The 13,632-nt window shown below is 54.3% G+C and overlaps 1 protein-coding gene across 5 annotated transcripts in view; it reads right to left on the reverse strand.

Moving 5' to 3' along the window:
• The window catches only part of KCNJ4 (potassium inwardly rectifying channel subfamily J member 4), a 47,255-nt gene extending 35,636 nt beyond the window's left edge, over positions 1-11,619 (reverse strand). Inside the window, exon 1 of one of the 5 annotated variants that reach the window (XM_038756573.1) lies at positions 11,573-11,619. The gene's annotated coding sequence lies outside the window, so the exon portion shown is untranslated. Of the gene's footprint in view, positions 1-1,209; positions 1,619-2,029; positions 2,095-10,344; positions 10,409-11,572 lie in introns of those variants that run through there. The other 4 variants (XM_038756572.1, XM_038756574.1, XM_038756571.1 and 1 more) reach the window with 4 other exon arrangements.
• Between the last annotated feature and the right edge of the window lie 2,013 nt (positions 11,620-13,632).

Raw genomic sequence — 13,632 nt, forward strand, 5'->3', positions numbered from 1 at the left:
GGGGAGAAGACGCCCGTGGGTGAGGGGGTGAGGGGGACGGAGGACCAGGGGGTGAGGGGGCGAGGGGATGGGGGGTGAGGGGGATGGAGAACCAGGGGGTGAGGGGATGAGAGGGTGAGGGGGTGAGGGGACCGAGGACTAGAGGGTTAAGGGGGTGAAGGGGACGGCGGGCCAGGGGGTGAGGGGGTGAGGGGATGAGGGGACAGAGGACCAGAGGGGGAGAGGGTGAGGGGGACGGAGGACCAGGGGGTGAGGGGATGAGGGGATGGGAGGGTGAGGGGGTGAGGGGACAGAGGACCAGAGGGTGAGGAGGTGAAGGGGATGGAGGACCGGGGGGTGACGGGGTGAGGGGGTGAGGGGGACGGCGGTCTAGGGGGTGAGGGAGTGAGGAGATGTGAGGGGGAGGGGGGGAGGGGGACAGAGGACCAGAGGGTGAGGAGGTGAGGGGGATGGAGGACCAGGGGGTGAGGGGATAAGGGGATGCGAGGGTGAGGGGGGTGGAGAACCAGGGGGTGAGGGGATAGGAGGGTGAGGAGGTGAGGGGACAGAGGACCAGGGGGGGAGGGGGGAGGGGGACGGAGGACCAGGGGGTGAGGGGGCGAGGGGCTGAGGGGGGCGCCGAGGGCAGGGAGAGAGGCCAACAGCTGGGAGACGAGGCTGCTGCTGCTGCGCTCCCCTCCAAAAGCCCGGGATTTGAAGGCGAATCCCGGCAGTGCAGGCGGGATGGAGAGGGACACCGGGACACGGGGAGGGACACAGGGACACGGGGAGGGACACAGGGACACGGGGAGGGACACAGGGGCACGGGGAGGGACACACGGACACGGGGAGGGTCACCCGGACCCGAGGAGGGACACAGGGACACGGGGAGGGACACACGGACACGGGGAGAGACACATGGACACGAGAAGGGACACACGGAAACGGGGAGGGACACTCGGACACGAGGAGGGACACCTGGACACGAGGAGGGACAAAGGGACCCGAGGAGGGACACCCGGACCCGAGGATGGCCAGGGGGGCCTCTGCGAGCCGCTGCTCGTCGCCCCGCGCGCTCAGCGCAGGGTCGGAGCCCGGGCACGAGGGTCGGGCGAAGGGGAGGCAGAGCAGGGGGAGTCCAGAGCAGCCCCCCGACCCCCGCCTCGACCCCCTCTCACTGCCGCCCCCCCGCCCCGGGAACCCCAACTGGAGAGTGAGAGAAGGCCTTACCGCGGGGGAGCTGGTTGAGCGCCTTATCCCGGGGGAGCGGGCGGTCCGGGGCGGCCAGGGAGGGGGGCGTCGCCTACATCCCCCTCCTCCGGCCCGCTGCTCGTCAGGACGCCGGCCTGCCCCGGTGGGCCAAGGGGAAGCGAGGAATCCCCTTCTCCGGACCACCTTTCCCACGGCTCCCTCCTCCCGGCTGTCCTCCCGGCTGACCTCCCGGCTCACCTCCTGGCTCTTTTCCGGGCTCTTTTTTCCCGGTTGTGGTCCCGACTCTCCCTAACTTTCGCCGGCTCCAGCCTCTCTCCTCCTCCTGTCTCCTGGTCTCTTCCTGGTTAGCATCCTTCGCCCGGAGGAGCTCCCACCCTGCGCGACGCGCGCGACGCTACAGACTCAGCAAGGCTCCCGGAGGCTCAGCGCTCTCCTCTCTCTCTCTCTCTCTCTCTCTCTCTCTCTCTCTCTCTCTCTCTCTCTCCCTCCCTCCCTCTCCTCTCTTTCCCTCTCTCCCTCTCTTTCTCTCCCTCCCTCTTTCTTTCTCTCCCTCCCTCCCTTTCTCCCTCTCTCTCCCCCCTCCCTCCCTCTCTCTCCCTCCCTCTCTTCCCCCCCACTCCCCTGTATTTTTTTCCTTTCCACCTCCCTCCTCGGTTTCTGCTCCCTGTCACTCTCCCCCCCCCCTTCCCTGCTCTCAGTTTGTATGCCTCGTCTCCCCCCACACCCCCCACGACGCCTCTGAGTGTCTCTCTGCCTCCACCTCTCTCCCTGCCTCCCTGTCTCTGTCTTGCTGTGCAAGCCCGAATCCCTCTTCCGCTGCCTGTCTTTTTGGCTCTACCTGCTCTTGGTCCTCTGTCCGGTTCTCTTTTTCTACCGTCTTCGTGTCTCTGCCCGATCCTGTCTCTTCTGCGTCTCTGTGTCTCTGCCTGTGTCTCGCAGGTCTCTCTCTCTCTCTCTCTCTCTCTCTCTCTCTCCTCCCTCTTTCTGTTTTCTCCTCTCTTTCTCCCTCTCTCTCTGTTTTCTCCCTCTCTTATCTCCTCTCTCTGTTTTCTCCTTTCTCTGTTCTCCCCTTTCTGTTTTCTCCTCTCTCTTTCTCCCTCTCTCTTTCTGTTTTTCCCTCTTTTCTCCTCTCTGTTTTCTCCTTTCTCTGTTTCTCCTTTCTGTTTTCTCCTCTCTTCCCCTCTCTCTGTTTTCTCCCTCTCTGTTTTCTCCTCTCTGTTTTCTCCTTTCTCTCTCTCTCTCTCTTTCTCCCCGTTCTGTTTTCTCCTCTCTCTTTCTCCCTCTCACTCCCTCTCTCTCTTTCTCCCTCTTTCTGTTTTCTCCTCTCTTTTCTCTCTGTGTTTTCTCCTTTCTCTCTTTGTTTTCTCCCCTCTCTCTCTCTCTTTCTCTCTCTCCTGTCTTGCCCTCCTCCTCCTCCTCCTCCTCCTCCTCCTCCTTCCCTGTCCTCCCCCTCCCTCGACAGCGGAGGGGTGGTCTGTAGCTAAGAAGCGCCAACTCTGGCCGAACCCGACAGCTCTCCCTCTACTTTAGCTCATCCTCACGTGTGAATGAGAGCCACAGGGCGCGTCCACTGCGGCTGCAGGGCTGCGAAGCGGCCCAGGGACAACTCCAGCCCTGGGGACCGGCCCGGATCCCTCCGACCCCGAAGCTCCCACACCTTCAGGCCTCGCCCTGCAGCCCACTGCCCGGCGCGGGGCAAGGGAGCAAGACCCTCTGGGATCCACGCCCAGAGCCCCCTCCCCTTCTCCTGGGCTCCCGGGGGTCCTGGAGGGGGCCTTGGACTCCCAAAGACCAAGTTCTGAGAAGCAGTGTGGCATAATGGATAGAGCACGGGCCTGGGAAGCAGAAGGACCTGAGTTTTAATCCCCTCTCTGCCTCTTGTCTGCTGGATGACCTTGGGCGAGTCGCTTCACTTCTCTGGGCCTCAGTCACCTCGCCTGTACAATGGGAGCCCCACGTGAGACAGGGACTGTGTCCAACCTGAGAAGCTTGTATCTATCACAGAGCTTAGAACAGAGCTTGGCACATTGGAGCTTAACAAATAATAATAATAATAATAATGGCATCTGTTAAGCGCTTACTATGTGCTCACTATATTACTCTATTTATTTATTTATTTATTTTACTTGTACATATCTATTCTATTTATTTTATTTTGTTAGTATGTTTGGGTTTGTTCTCTGTCTCCCCCTTTTAGACTGTGAGCCCACTGTTGGGTAGGGACTGTCTCTATATGTTGCCAACTTGTACTTCCCAAGCGCTTAGTACAGTGCTCTGCACACAGTAAGCTCTCAATAAATACGATTGATGATGATGATGATGATGTGCCAAGCACTGTTCTAAGCTCTGGAGGAGATACAAGGTAATCAGGTTGTCCCACACGGGGCTCACAGTTGTTGTTGTTATTATCGTTATTATCAATTTTCATTCATTCATTCAGTCGTATTTATTGAGCACTTATGGTGTGCAGAGCACTGTACTAAGTGCTTGGGAAGTACAAGTTGGCAACATATAGAGACGGTCCCTACCCAACAGCAGGCTCACAGTCTAGAAGGGGGGAGACAGACAACAAAACAAAACATACTAACAAAATAAAATGAATAGAATAGTAAATATGTACAAGTAAAATAAATAGAGTAATAAATCTGCACAAACTTATATACAGGTCCTGTGGGGAGCGGAAGGAGGTAGGGCTGGGGGGATAGGGAGGGGGAGAGGAAGGAGGGGGCTCAGTGTGGGAAGGCCTCCTGGAGGAGGTGAGCTCTCAGTAGGGCTTTGACGGGAGGAAGAGAGCTAGCTTGGCGGATTTTCCTGCTTCCTTGCAGGGGTCCCTGCTGAAATTGAGGAGATGACCCCTGCAAGGACTCTAAGCCCTTTGCCAACTTGAAAAGCTACCCCAGGGTCCCGTCGCCCCCACCCCCAACCTCTCCCCCCTGTGTGCAGCCACTTCTGGGGAATGACCAGACCCCAGACACACTCCCTGACCGACCCTCCGAGCACCAATTCCTAGGCCAGCCAAGGGGATTGCAGGGTCAAGTTGGGGTCACCGTGGCCGGAAACCAGGAAGGACCAGAACGATTTTCAGGGCTCCCCTCCATCACCCGATTTCCCTAACGCGGGACGTCTGTCTGTGGCTGGAGAGGCAGGAGTGGGGGGAACCCCTCGGAGCGGAGGCGTACAAGCTTCCTCCTCCCTCCTCTTCCTTTTCATCAATCAGTGGTATTTACTGAGCGCTTACTCTAAGCCAAGCACTTTATTAAACTTTCCTACTTTGTTCCCAGCCCCGTGTGGGATTAACTCGTACCTCACTCAGCGTTTAGAACAGCATTTGACACACAGTAAGTGTTTAAAGCCCGTCATGGGCTGAGATTGTCTCTATTGCTGAATTGTATTTTCCAAGCACTTAGTGCAGTGCTCTGCACAGAGTAAGAGCTCAATAAATATGATTGGTTGAATGAATGAAAGAATAAATGCCATAAACAAAGAAATAAAAATTAATAAATACAATATAGTTTGTTCCTCCTCAATCCACATCCCCCTCCTCCTCCTTTTTCCCCTCCTCCTTTTCCTCCTCACCATGGACCTCTTCCTCTTCCTCCTCCTCTTCAATTACGGCTTCTCCCTTCCCCTTAGATCGTGAGAGGGAAGGACACGTCATAGCAGATTGCATTGCATTTACCCCAGAGTTTGACACATAGTAAGTGCTTGACAAAGACCGCAATGATCATCATCATCATTATTAACAATAATAATAACGATAATAGTGGTATTTGTTAAGCTCTTACTATGAGCCAGGCATTGTACTAAGCGCTGGGGTAGATACAAGATTATCGGGTTGGACACATTTCCTGTCCCACACAGAGTTCAGAGTCTTAATCCCCATTTTACAGATGAGGAAACTGAGGCATAGAGAGTTAAGCGACTTGCCCAAGGTCACACAACTGACAGTGGCAGAGCTGGGATTATCATCATCATCAATCGTATTTATTGAGCGCTTCCTGTGTGCAGAGCGCTGTACTAAGCGCTTGGGAAGTACAAGTTGGCAACACATAGAGACAGTCCCTACCCAACAATGGGCTCACAGTCTAAAAGCTGGATTAGAACCCAGGTCCTTATGACTCCCAGGCCCCTGCTCTAATAATAATAATAATAATGGCATTTATTAAGCACTTACGATGTGCAAAGCACTGTTCTAAGCGCTGGGGAGGTTACAAGGTGAACAGGTTGTCCCACGGGGGGCTTACAGTCTTCATCCCCATTTTACAGATGAGGTCACTGAGGCCCAGAGAAGTGAAGTGACTTGCCCAAAGTCACACAGCTGACAATCAATCAATCAATCAATCGCATTTATTGAGCGCTTACTGTGTGCAAAGCACTGTACTAAGCGCTCGGGAAGTACAAGTTGGCAACATACAGAGACAGTCCCTACCCAACAGTGGGCTCACAGTCTAAAAGACTGTGGCTGAGCAGGGATTAGAACCCATGACCTCTGACTCCCAAGCCTGGGCTCTTTCCACTGAGCCAGGCTGCTTCTCTAACCTTTGCCCCCAGCCCAGAACGTCACATTATTATTAGTAACAATAATAATAACAATATTCTTGTTATTATTACTATTACCGATCCTTTTCCTTCTCTTCCAACTCCTTTCCATCAGCTGCAGCTGGCCTCACCGCAGGCTCCTCAGCCCAGGTCAGCCAGGCCCTTGCTGGCGCTGTGCTTGAATAGGGGGGGTCCCAAGACAGGAGGCTACCCGGGCCTCCCTCGCTTCTTCTCCCCGGCCTGAGCCAGGGTCCTGCAGGGGTCACCGGGCCAGGGGACACTAGGATCGGTGGCAACAGCATTCATTCACTCATTCAATTGTATTTATTGAGCACTTGCTCTGTGCAGAACACTGTACTAAGCGCTTGGGAAGTACAAGTTGGCAACAGTTCCTACCCAACAGCGGGCTCACAGTCTAGAAGGGGGAGATGGACAACAAAACAAAATATATAAACCAAATAAAATAAATAGAATGAATATGTACAAGCAAAATAAATAGAGTAATAAACATGTACAAACATATATACACATATATATATATATATATATGTTCAACCCGATGACCTTGTATCTACCCCAGAGCTTAGAACAGTGCTTGGCACATAGAAAAGTTCTTAACAAATACTAAGATAATAATAATAATAATAGAGATCTATTATTATTATTAGGAGCTCAATAAATGAGCAGCAGCATTTGGGGTAGTGGATACAGCACAGGCCTGGGAGTTAGAAGGTCCTGGATTCCAATCCCAGCTCCGCCAACTGTCTGCCATGTGGCTTTGGGCAAGCCACTTCACTTCTCTGGGCCTCAGTGACCTCATCTGTCAAATGGGGATGGAGACGGTGGGCCCTGGTGGGTCAGGGACTGGGTCCCACCTGATTTGCTGTACCCCCCCCAAGCGTTTAGTACAGTGCTTGGCATGTAGTAAGCGATTAACAAATCCCATCATGATGGCTATAACGGAGATTGCCTGGCTGACTGCCCCCTCCTGCCGGCCTGGTCGTCACCCTTAATAATAATGATAATGATGGCATTTATTGAGAAGCAGCGTGGCTCAGTGGAAAGAGCCCGGGCTTTGGAGTCAGAGGTCATGGGCTCAAATCCCGGCTCCGCCACTTACCAGCTGCGCGAACCTGGGCAAGTCACTTCACCTCTCTGTGCCTCAATGCCCTCATCTATAAATGGGGATTAAGACAGTGAGCCCCCCGTGGGACAACCTGATCACCTTGGAACCTCCCAAACGCTTAGAACAATGCTCTGCACATAGCAAGCCCCTGACCCTGCTCCTCGTCTGGCTCTCCCCGCTCTCCTGTCCCAGCCCCACTGGCCCAGGGTCCCATTCGATAAGGCGAGCCCCCCGTTCCCCCGATCAGTGCTCCCTGGTTTCCATGATGCAGAGTGGATTCACCTCCAGTTTCTCCCCTCTCCAGTCCACATTTTCGTGCCCAGATCATTTTTCTACGAAACCATTCAGTCCACATCTGCCCACTCTTCGAAAACCTCCAATAGCTGCCCATCCACCTCCGCATTAAACAGGAACTCATCATCATCAGCTTTAAGGCTCTCAATCAGCTCACCTCCTCCTACCTTACCTGGCTGATCTACTGCAACCTAGCCCACACATTCTAATGCCAACCTACTCTCTAACCCTTGATCTCATCTATCTCACCCTGGACCCCTTGCCCACATCCTTCCTGTGGCCTGGAATTCCCTCCCCCTGCATGTATAATAATAATAATGGCATTTATTAAGCACTTACTATGTGCAAAGCACTGTTCTAAGCACTGGGGAGGTTACAAGGTGATCAAGTTGTCCCACGTGGGGCTCACAGTCAATCCCCATTTTACAGATGAGGTAACTGGGACGCAGAGAAGTTAAGTGACTTGCCCAAAGTCACACAGCTGACAATTGGTGGAGTCGGGATTTGAACCCATGACCACTGACTCCAAAGCCCGGGCTCTTTCCACTGAGCCACGCTGCTTCTCTAATATGACAGACTACCACTCCTGCCACGTTCAAAGCCCTTCTAAAATCGCATCTCCTAAGAGAAGCCTTCTCTGACTAGGCTCTCACTTCTCCTATTCACTTACCTGCTGCATTGTCTGTGATATTTGATCACTTTGCTACTTACCCCAAGTCCAGCCCCAAACCATTTATATACATATAAGTTTGTAATTTTTTTTAATGTCTGTCTCCCCTTCTAGTCTGTAAGCTTCTTGTGGGCAGAAATAGTGTCTACCTACTCTGTTGTATTGTACTCTTCCAGCCGTTTCTTTTTAAATAGGATTCTTTATGTGCTTACTACATGCCAGGCAACATACTAAGTGCTGGGGTAGATACAAGCTGATCAGGTGGGACACAGTCCATGTCCCACATGGGGCTCCCAGTATTAATCCCCATTTTACAGATGAAGGAACTGAGGCTTAGAGAAGTTAAGTGACTTGCTCAAAGTCACTCTGCAGATGAGTGGCAAAGCCAGGATTAGAACCCAGGTCCTTCTGATTCCCAGGCCTGTGCTCTAACCATTAGTAGTGTTCTGCACACAGTAAGTGCTCAGTAAGTACCATTGATGGATTGATTGATTGGTCCGCATTACCAAGGACTGCCTTGAAGTTTTCTTCTCTGCAGACTTTGCAGAGGCTGGCAGGAGGCTCAGAGGCTGCGGGGGGCGAAGGGATGGGGTGAGTGGGTGAGGGCAGCCCTAACTTCCAGCAAGAAGAGTCTTCAGGTCTGTGCACCATGATGGCCCAGCCTACAGATGGGGAGACTAAGGGGAAGGGGGAGCCCAGAAGAGCCAATGAGGAGCATTTAGTAGACCCAGGAACAGCACTAGATGCTAACCCCTGGCCTTCCCTGCTGACCACCAGGACCTAGAGCAGACTGAGGAATGGTACCGGCATCCTGGCCCCTGGCCTTCCCCGCTGACCACCAGGCCCTAAAGCCCGTGGGATGAAAGGGCAGGGCTGGGTCTGCTGGCTAGTCCTGGAGTCACTTCTCTCCCCCTGCAGAGTCGAGGGCACTGGGGTTGTGCCTTGCCCCTCCTGGGTGACCCTGAAGCTGAGGCAGGGGAAGGGAGGTGGGAAGAAGCAGAAAGAAAGGTGGCCACAGGTGTCCCTGAGTGGGCCTTTTCTCCTTGCTCTCCTGGCTTCCCTGGGGCATTCCTGTGGCAGGAACTTCTGAAGCAGGGAGCGGAGCTGGGGAGCAGGGAATTAGGGAGCAACTGGGGAGCAGGGAACTGGAGATCAGGGACCCATGTAGCAAAGAACTGGGAAGCAGAGAGCCATGTAGCAGGGAACTGGGAGCCATGTAGCAGAGAACTGGGGAGTAGGGAGCACACTAGCAAAGAGTCAGGGAGCAAGGACACACAAAGTAGAGAGCCCCTTAGAAGAGATTTGGGGATCAGGAATCCGGGGAACAGGGATCCAGAAAACTGGAATCCAGGGAGCAGGGATCTAGAGAGCAGGGGCCCAGGGAGCCAGAAGCCAGGGAGCAGAAAGGGCCTACTGGTGCTCTGAGCAATCTCGAGTCTCGGTTCTCCAGCAGGGCTGATCCCCACGGTACCGGGGCCCGGGACAGGAGGGTGGAACGGGGCAGGGTCTCAGAAAGAACAGCAGCAGACTGAGGCCTGAGGTTCTGTGTGGTCAAGGCAGAGACTGAGGAGGGCAGAGAAAGGTGGTGGTGGGCGGACTCTACTGCTTGGTCAGCTCAGGAGGGACGTGACCAGCTTTGTGATGAGCTCGGGGGGCCCAATGCAAGGAGAGAGGAAGGGTGAGAACCCCCGCTCTCAGCTAGTCTTCTCTCCCCAAAGGCCCTACTGTCTTCCTCCTCCCTGGGTCCCTGGGGCCAGAGTGGAGGTTGCTGTCCTTTGGAAACATCAGCATTACAGTAAACTCGTTGCCAGCCCTGGGTCTGACATCTTAACCTCTGGGCTTCCCCGCTGACCACCAAGCTCTAGAGCAGACCCAGGAACAGAACTGACATCCTGACCCCTGGCTTCCCTACTGACCACCAAGTTCTAGAGAAGACCCAGGAATAGAACTGGCATCTTCACCCCAGGCTTCCTCCTGACCACCAGGCCCTAGAGCAGAATCAAGAACAGAACCAATATTCTGACCCCTGGACTTCCCTGCTGACCACCGGGCTCTAGAGCAGACCCAGGAGCAGAACTAGCATTTTGACCCCTGGCCTTCCCTGCTGGCCAGCAGGTCCGAGAGCAGACCCAAGAACAGAACCAACATCCTGACCCCTGGGCTTCCCTGCTGACCACCAGGCCCTAGAGCAGACCCAGGAGCAGACCTGGAATCCCCTGCTTCACAGGTAGCAGAGAGGGACTGGGTCCCTCAAGCTAGTAAGGGAAAGGAGGAGAAGCAGTGTGGGAAATAATTCTCCCCAGGACCTCCTCCCAATCCTCCTCTGTTCTCCCAGGACCTTGAGAGAAGCCCCCTGGGAGGAACTGAGCTGGTGTTCTCTCTGATGCATCCCTTACCCTTCATCCCAAAGAGCCCCATGCCTAGCCTGCCCACACAGATTCACCAGGGGTCTCCACCCCTCCAAGACCTTCCAGCGGGATCGTCTAGCCTGACTCTTCCCCTCCTCCAGAGCCCCCAGACTCACCACGGCCCCACCGCTCCAAGGCCAGAAGGAACAGAACCGTCCTTCCTTCCCAAGAAGCCAAACTCACTGCTCAGGAAGGTGCTGGAGCCCGCCAACACAGGGGCCACAGGACCTGGGGGAGGACACTGGGGACCCTCTCCCCACATTCCACTACCCCCACCCCTCCTGGTGCCCCCCCCCACCCACCCCGCAACTCCGTGTAGTCACCAGGGTGGAATATTTTAGCACCTATAGAAAAACCGCCACAGACGGCGGTAGCAGCTGTTGCCAGGGAGACGCTCCCAAAATAGCCCCCCTCCGCCAACCTTTCCTGCTGCTGCTCCTGCGGTGGGGGGCAGGGGGTGGGAGTGGCGAGGGGGAGTAGAGGGAGGGTGGGGGGGTGGGCAAGATGGGACTCTGTGTCCCCTGAAACCCTCCTAGTGGTTCCCGGGGCCCCTTCTGCTCAGTTCAGGGGACGAGGAGGCTAGAGGTTGGAGGTCGGAGGCTGGGACCTCCAAGTTTCCTGCTCAAGCACTTTTCTCCCTTTGTCTTCTCCCCCTGAACCCAACTGGACCTTTCAGGATCCACAACCAGGCCAGGGCCGGCAGGGAGGGGAACCTGTGTGTCTGTGTGTGTGAGAGGACTGGCCAGGGTGAGTTCGCCTCTGCCCGGAATGACAGAAATCACTTCTGTCTGTCTGGGAGAAGGAGAGGAGAGGAGGGCTGCCTCACCAGACCCAGTAGCCATCAGGGCTAATGGTCGTGCTTGGGGGTAGCCTGAGGAGAAAGGAGAGAAGAACAGGAAGGGAGAAGAGGAGGAAAAGGGGGAGAGCAAGGGAGAGGAGAGTAGGAGGGGAGGAGAGAAGGGATGAGGAGGGAGAGGTCTCTACAGAAGGTGTCATGGACAGACAGGTGGTGGGGAAAGTGTCCCTAAGGCGCCTGTCTCTCCTTTCTAGAGAGCAGCTGTCCACCTCAGGCCCGCACCCACCTACAGGTGCTGTCCAGGAGGGTGGTGGGGAAGCCCACCTGTTGGAGGAGGAGGAGTGGGGTGGGGGTGTCCACCTAATGGCCATCCAGAAGGAGGGAAGGAGGGAGGCCCACTTATTGACTGTGGTCGGCCAGGAGGAAGGGGGGAAGGAGGCCTACCTACTGGCTGTTCAGGAGGAGGGAGGTCTACCTTTCAGCCGTGCAGGAGGAGTGGGGAGGCCCACCTACTAGCCGTCCAAGAGGAGGGAGGGAGGAAGGCTCACCTGTCAGCTGTGGAAGAGGAGCTGGGGAGGCCCTCTTACTGACTGTCCAGGAGTAGGGCGGGAGGGAGGCCGACGTCTCGGCCGTCCAGAAGAAGCGAGGGAAGGAGGCCCCCTTTTCCGCTGCCCAGGAGGAAAGAAGATGAATGAGAAAGGACAAAAAGCTCTGGGTTCCTGGGATGAGTTGGTGAGGAAAAGCAGAAAGCAAAATGTATTTAATTTTTCCAAATTTTCTCCAGGGTGGGAGAAACAGGGCTGAGAATAGACCAGCTCTGGGCCACTCCCATGAGGGATTATCTGCAAACTTGATGGGCTCTGAGTTCAAGTCTCTGTCCTGAGTAGGAGCCAGCCAATAGGATGTTGGGGGAAGCAGGATGGCAGAGGAAGAGGAGGAGGAGGCAATGGGAGGGTGAGGGGAGAGGAAGAGTAGAGTTAAAGTTTCCAAACTCAGAGCAGCTTGAGGGAGAGCAATGGGAATCAGCACTGGATTATATAGCACTAGATCTGACCCTGCTTAGCCCAGGGGTAAGTCATTTCCTATCTCTGAGCCTCAGTTTCCCCAACTGTAAAATGCGGAGAACAATCCTTGTTGTTCCTGTACCCCCCTGCCACGAGATTGAGGGCAACAACATAATGAGAAGCTCTGTGACCTGACTGCAGTGAGTGGAGGCCGGAGAGCAGAAACAGCCCCATGATGGGGAGAAGAAGGGTTCTTGCCCCCAGAATAGCCCTCAGGGCTGTTCCAAGGGAGAGGCAATGGGGCCATCTGCCACAGGCTAAATACTCGGGTAGGGGCTGGGAACTTGGTCTGGAATGGAGCTTCTGAAGAAGATGTGGGGGTGCTGAGGGAAACGGGGCTCGACTCAGCGGTGCTGGAACCAGGCTTCCCGCCCCAGGATGGGGAAGGCGACAAGTTCTCACTGCCCTTGAGAACCCAGAGGGAATAATAATAATAACAATAATAATAATGATATCTGTTAAGTGCTTACTATGTGTAATAAGCACTGTGGTAGATACAAGGTGGTCAGGTTGGACACATTTCCTGTCCCCCGTGGGGCTCATAGTCTTAATCACCGTTTTACAGTTGAGGTAACTGAGGCAGAGAGAAGTGAAGTGACTTGCTCAAGGTCACACAGCAGACAAGTGGTGGAGCCAGGATTGGAACCCAGGTACGTAGTAAGGGAAGGGACAGTGATTCCCGCTCTACCCAGGGTCTCGGCCCAGCTGTATTCATTCAATTCATTCATTCAATCATATTTATTGAGCGCTTACTGTGTGCAGAGCACTGTACTAAGCGCTTGAGAAGTAAAAGTCGGCAACATATAGAGACGGTCCCTACCCAACAGTGGGCTCACAGTCTAGAAGGGGAAGACATCGTGAGCACAGGGGTTGGACAGGAAAACCTTATTATTAATACTATTATTATATTTGTTAATAATAATAATGGCATTTATTAAGCGCTTACTATGTGCAAAGCACTATTAAGCACTTCCTATGTGTCAAACACTTTCTAAACACGCTGGGGTGGATTCAAGTTAATCAGGTTGGATACGATCCTTGTCCCAAATGGGTCTCACGGTAATAATGATGGTATTTGTTAAGTGCTTACTATATGCAAAGCACTGTTATAAGCGCTGGGGGGATACAAGGGGATCAGGTTGTCCCATGTGGGGCTCACAATCTTAATCCTCATTTTCCAGATGAGGTAACTGAGGCCCAGAGAAGTTAAGTGACTTGCCCAAAGTCACACAGCCGATAAGTGGTGGTGCCAGAATTAGAACCCATGACCTCTGACTCCCAAGCCCGGGTTCTTGCCACTGAGCCAGGCTGCTTCTTTAAGTAGGAGCGAGAACAGGTATTTCATTCCCATTTTACAGTTGAGGGGACCGAGGCACAGAAAAGTTAAGTGACTTGCCCAGGGTCACACAGCAAGCAATCGGCAGAGCGGGGATTAGAACCCAGATCCTCTGATTCCCAAGTCCGTGCTTTTTCCACTAGGCCACGCTGCTTTTCCATCATCATCATCCCTAACTTCTCCAAACTCTGTCAAACTCTCCCTCGCG

This window comes from Tachyglossus aculeatus, chromosome 14 (genome assembly GCF_015852505.1).
Source record: "Tachyglossus aculeatus isolate mTacAcu1 chromosome 14, mTacAcu1.pri, whole genome shotgun sequence".
Taxonomy (NCBI): Eukaryota; Metazoa; Chordata; class Mammalia; order Monotremata; family Tachyglossidae; genus Tachyglossus; species Tachyglossus aculeatus.